The sequence below is a fragment of the Lycorma delicatula genome, chromosome 6, assembly GCF_047948215.1.
Source record: "Lycorma delicatula isolate Av1 chromosome 6, ASM4794821v1, whole genome shotgun sequence".
Lineage (NCBI taxonomy): Eukaryota > Metazoa > Arthropoda > Insecta > Hemiptera > Fulgoridae > Lycorma > Lycorma delicatula.
In genome coordinates this window covers 14,520,584-14,525,850 of record NC_134460.1, presented here as the reverse complement: position 1 = coordinate 14,525,850, position 5,267 = coordinate 14,520,584, and positions in this window count along the sequence as shown.

The following is a 5,267-nucleotide window of genomic DNA, read 5'->3' as shown; positions in this document are numbered from 1 at the left end:
AGTTCATTTGCGGTAAAAATTAATATAGAAGTAAAATAACAACGGTAAATCACTTTTGTTAATTAATTATCACGGTAGAATATGATTTTATAATCTAAAAACTGAAAAACCTACAAAAATATTATCAGATATACATACCTTTCAAAATAACTGAAGAATTAGTTTCAATTTTAGATTTACTAGCCAATGCAGCAACAACAGTATCACGAGCACATAAAACCCTTAAACCATTCAGTATATGTTGTAATGCGCTTTGTTTCGCAACATTAGAATTGAAGGAAAGAATTACATGTGCTAATGAATCCCTAGCAACAGTAGTTCCTAAAACACTTGGTTCTTTAGTCTGTGTTGATTCACCTAAACCTAAAAATAAAAAAATTTATCAGTTAGTTAAATTTACAAACTTTAACCAGATCAACAGATTTTTCATCAGATCAGCTCTAATAACAGATCAATAAATTAACTAATTGAAATCACAAGTGACTCATTTGGTTTCATTTGAAAACCAAATGAAAGTCAAATAAAATCAAAATCACAATTTTTGACAATTGAAAATTGTTTTGAAGTTTTGAAAATCAGATCAAACCAAATGAAACCAAAATTTTAACTGACCTTTTTTATAATTATAATCTTTTTAGGTTCCTAGATATTCAAGATACAGAAAGCTTATAAAAAACATGCATTCTATTACTTTTTTTTCATTAAACCAATCATATCATCTTTATTCTACTGTTTTATACAATCAAATAACATATTTTCTAAACTTAATAGCCACCAAGGCTTTCATTTGAACAACAATCCAATGTAATGAGTATAACTTATATGTATAATATACCCATTAAAATAGACCATTAGTAGTTTTTAGACCATGTTGTACATTTTTTCTAGATTCAAAAATATTGTTTTTAGTTATTTAGTATCTGTAACTATTATTACAATAGGTTTTGATCAAATACCTTATGACTAAGTTATATAAAATAACTTTATCTATTTCCAATATAAGTATTGTAATAAAAATTATATCTTTCATTATGCTCATTAGAAAAAGGGTAAACATATCCTATCATTCTAGCATACCAATGTCATTTTTGGTCTACTGATCCTCTGGTAGTTACTTCTTACCCTAAATTTTTATTTATGCTGTTCATACATGAAAAACTTAGGAAAAACACTTATATTACACATATGTAATTTTATATTCCTTTTCATATTAAATAATAAATAAATGTTTAATTGTAATCATAGAAGTTTTGACTTCTTACACAAATTAATTATAATATAAAACTGAATTAAGATTATCTCACATTCCTAAATTTGTTGTCAGATAAAATAGATTATCTCTAAAATACCTAATTTTTTTTCAAGTTTTTCCAATTTTAATGCTGAATACTTTATGTGTGTGTGTGTGTGTGTGTATATATATATATATATATATATATATAAATTTTACTGAAATTATTCTTGGATGAAGGATGCTTGGAACAAAAAAACCTCATCAAAAAATAAACTTAGATTTTAACGTGCAGATAACAATGTTTTTGGTCTACATTTTGAATCACTCTGTATCTACTGAAAAGTTAATGAGAATGAAGGCATAAACATCTGAGATACAAGAGACAACCATCAGAATTAATTTCTCTGAAAGTAATGGTGTTCATTGTAAAGCTATGTCAGAGATAGATGAAATTACATAAGTGGGTTAAATGCATTTTAGTGGGCTTGTCATGTTGATAAACAGTATTATATTTATTTTACAAAAACAAGTATTCCACTTCTTTCATTTTCAAAGTGTGAAAAACATAGAATGTTTTTGTTCGTAAGCACGCACATATCATTTATATAAGATTTGTATCTCATGTCAGGTACATAAATAATCTATACATCAGGTACTGATAGCATATCAGGTATAAATTTACCATGTCAGTTATAGCACTAACAGAAAAGATAGATGCAGAAAATTGATAAAGGTTATAGAAAAAATAAACACAATAATTACATTACCTAGAGCGGTAGCACCAAGAAGATCTTTTGCTTGACTAAATAAAACTGGATCTTGCATGAGTGGTAAGGGTTGATCAGGTGTATACCATGCAACTGAATGTGACGAACCACAGGCAACCCTATTCACTTGTATTTCACCAAAACCATGAACTGGTCCAGATCTACGATTTACAAGTGTGGTACCATTTCCTTGTTGTCCATGATCATTATCACCCCAACCATAAACCTGAAAAACATAAAAATCAATTTAAAGTAAAACCAATTTTTCAGTAATTTACAAAAAAACTTTTTCAATACAATTTTTAAAATTAGGAGTACAAGCCAATTTTTAATATCAGTCCTGCAGCTAAATAAAGGTTGCTCAAATATTAAAACTGATATATACCTCATCTGTACACAGTATCTCACAAATATGTTATTAATTTCATGATATGTTCTCAATGTAAAAGCAAGGAAGAAAGTTGACATACACTTGTATGGAATAATGCTGTTTAAAGTTAAGACTACAGAAAATTTTCATCCTGTTTTTTTTTCATAATGATAAAATGAGATTGTTATGAAATTCTTGGGACACAAATTATCAGATAAAATGGTGATAATATATTTGTTTTGAATGGAAAAAAAATTGGTTCCCAGAACTGCATCTCCATTAACCTCTGAAATTGCTGTAAAGCCCCAAAAACACTTTTTTGGATTCAATTTTTTTCTGTTAAATTGCCAGTAAGCAAAGAAAATTAATAACAATATTTGTAGAGAATCTTAGAAAATTGTTTAAGTAAACTTAACTAAAAGCAAATAAAAGTTTAAGAAATCAGATTTACTTAGAACAGAACAGATAAAAATAAAAAAAATCTTTTCAATATTGCAATAATAAGCATTATATCAACAAAATAACTTCTCTAAATAAAAACAAATGAAAAATTAAACAACAAACCAGTTTTATAGCACAGTTCACAGTTTTTACAATTAATTAAATTATTTCAAAATTGCTTATTTTATTAGATTGTAATATTAACAGGTGATCAATAATTGGGTTTTGTACATTGCATTAGATAATTTTATAAGCTTACACATAAGTAAATAAAATATAATGTGTGTGTGTATGTATATATATATATATATATATATATATAGGAAGATTCAGGACTTTCAGATCCCCGGTGAGATGAGGTCATGATGAAATTTTTATCACACTATATACGGGTTAAATTTGATGGTTTCTTATGCTTTTGAACTGAAAAATTGAATAAAACAGTTCCCAGAACTATAAATCCCATAATTTTCACGATATCGAATGTAAAATGGAAAAATTTTTTAATGAAAAACCTTTTTTTAGGTTTGAAGTACAATAACAAATGAATAACTATTAAATGTGTAGACTTTAAAAAAAAATTGAAGAAAATGTAATTCTATAAAAATTGATGTAATATTTAAGTCAATGAAAAAAAAAATCAACTAATAAAAACAAAACTTAACAAAAATGTTATAAGTTTGTAAAAATTAAAATCAACAGTTTTTAGTTTAATACATTTAAACTTTTGAAAGATTACATTGGCAACACTAACTATGCTTCAAAATTAATTTGAATGCTACTCACTGTTGTCATAAATTTGTGATTATGAGTTATTAATGAATGTTAGACGGTATAGTTTTTTTTAAAAAATAATTTTGACTGTGCTTAATTATTTTTTGAAAATCAAGTTATGTAATGTTTTTTGGTTTGTTGTACTTTAAACAGTACCTAAACTTTTCCAACTGAATCTGAATTTCAAAAAGTGAAAATCTGTTTTGTATTCTTTGTTTCGAAAAATGCTGTCTCTTCACTTATGTAGAATATGCTGATATGATAATGATGTATAGCTTTTGCAATGGAAGTGCTCCAGTTGTGGACGAAGAATACAGACAAGGTATCTTGGATGAGTAATTCCAAACTGTAAAGAATTTTTAGAAGTTTTAATAATCTTCAGGAGAATGGTATACTTTCCAGCTCTCATGTTTCATCTGAATATCAAATGGTACATCGTAATGAAAGGGAAAACATTCTTCAGGTGGAACAACAGCTTAATCCTACAATGAAGCACACAAAGAATTTCTGAATGACTCAACATTCCACAATTACAGTACGGAGGACATTACTTTCTGATGGACTGCATCTTTATCATGTCCAGGAAGTTCCACACCTCCAGCTTGGTGACCATGCCAAGACCATTGAGTGACAGCTGGTGACCATGCCAAAACCATAGTGACCACTGACAAAACTGCAGTGGTAGTTTAACAATAACTACCACTTAAGTCTGTTCATACTTATTTGGGCGAAGCTACTTTTACCTGTAATAGCATAAACAACAAACAGAATTCACATCGGTGGTACAAAGAAAACCAACCCATATGCTGAATCAAATTTCTAGCAATGATTTTCAGTAAACATTTGGTGTGGCATGATTGCCAACCAACCAATTAATAAGCCCTTTCATACTAGAACATGTCACAAGAAGAAATTATCTGAAATTTTTAAGCAATGAATTTCTTACAGTGCTTGGAAATTTTTCATTGGTGAAACGAATCAAAATGTACTACCAACTTGATGGAGCATTAACATATTTCATGAATGAAGTTGGACAATTCTTAGATTAAAAATTTACTGGTAAATGGGTAGACATAGAGGACCAGTAAATTGGCTACCTTTATCACCAAACTTTACTTCCTTAGATTACTGTTTATGGAGATGATTAAATGCGAGGTATATAAGCAAAAAGTAGATACATGTGATGAACTGATCGCTCTCATTCTCACTGTTGCTGCCCTCATCATGGAATGTGATGATATCATTAGGTTGGTGACAGAAAACAAATTTTCGATATCAAAGTGCATCGATATCAACAATGGAATTATCAAACACTTATTGTAAATTAATATAGAGTAAACCGTAGTGAATATAATTTTTTTAAAAAGTAAATGAAAAATATTTAAAATTTTCAAACTTCTAAATTTATTGTACTAAAAGTAGTTGTTTTTAAATTTTACCAATTCATAACGTTTTCAGTTAAGTTTCGTTTTTAATAATAAAAGTTGATTTTGTTTTGTTTATCTTGACTGAAAGTTTTTCTGCGTATAAAAACAATTTTCACAATAATTGAAATTAGTGCATGCTTCGCATTTAAATCGAGGACCAACTAAAGGGAACATCTGACAACCATTACAATTGACTTCAAGGTGACAAGATGGTACAATCTCCATCTCAGACACCAGTGGAAAATCAACTTTTA